A 1,236-nucleotide genomic window follows, 5' to 3' on the forward strand; every position below is an offset into this window, starting at 1 on the left:
AAACAAAATGAGAGAGAGAGAGAGAGAGAGAGAGAGAGAGAGAGAGAGAGATATTCTGTATAATTACCTTCAGCATCTAAAGCAGAAGTCCTTTTGGTGTTCTGCCTGCTGGCTTCGGTCCAAACAGAACAGAGCCAGTGGAATCCTGAGTATCTGGTCTCTCGCTGGAGAGGTTGCCTTGAAAGTTACATTGTGTCTTTTTTCTGATAGCAATGTTCCTTTCGATAAGAGTTGAGATTGTTACTGTTACTTTTCTCCAACTTGGTTTTGAAGACTCTAGGCAGATAAGAGGTGTCTGGGTGAAAGGGAGGCCAAACAGTGGGAGAGCTAGGAGGTGGGGAAAGGAGTGAGGGAGGAAGGAGCAAGAGGGAGAGAGGGAGGGGGGAAGGGAGAGATTGATTAAGGATGAGAGCCAGCCAACATGGTGACTTCTAACTGGTGGGTTTAGAGCAAGCCCCTGGAGTCCGGCTACGGTCAGAGGCTCGTCCCTGCAACCCTGGCAGTCATCGTAGGGTGTGACGATCCGTGAGGACAGTGCTTCAGGCTTTCCCAGTGAAGGAAAGACAGACATCCAAATGGAGCAAATTAAGAACCAGGGAGGCAGAGAACTGAGAACCAACTGCATCAGGGTGACCGGGCCCCACCTCAGCGGTAAGAGAGGTAAGTTCATGTCCAACAGAGACAACATCAAATTACAAGGCTTCATTGTGCTGGGAAGGCTCTTGGTTTCCCCCAGTTTGTTTATTTGGCCAATTGGCTTTTTATATGAGGCCACCCAACACTGGCCAGGTTAGCCACCAACTGGAGATCCGAGGCCTCCCATATTTCTGACCAACCAGCTCTGCACCAGCTCCCACCACCCTTTCGTCAGGGTCATTCTTTTCTCAGAGTAGCTCACAGAACTGAGGTAAGCCTTTTATGTCCACGACAACGACCGGCTCATTACAAAGAACATCTCAAAGGGCACAAATGAACAGCCAGGCAAAGTGGCACACCACACACGTGTGTGCACACTGGGACATTCACACACACATGCGTGTGTGCACACTGGGACATTCACACACACATGCGTGTGTGCACACTGGGACATTCACACACACGCGTGTGTGCACACTGGGACATTCACACACACACGCGTGTGTGCACACTGGGACATTCACACACGCACGCGTGTGTGCGCACTGGGACATTCACACACGCACGCGTGTGTGCGCACTGGGACATTCACACACGCAC

Source organism: Mus pahari, chromosome 16 (genome assembly GCF_900095145.1).
Source record: "Mus pahari chromosome 16, PAHARI_EIJ_v1.1, whole genome shotgun sequence".
Taxonomy (NCBI): Eukaryota; Metazoa; Chordata; class Mammalia; order Rodentia; family Muridae; genus Mus; species Mus pahari.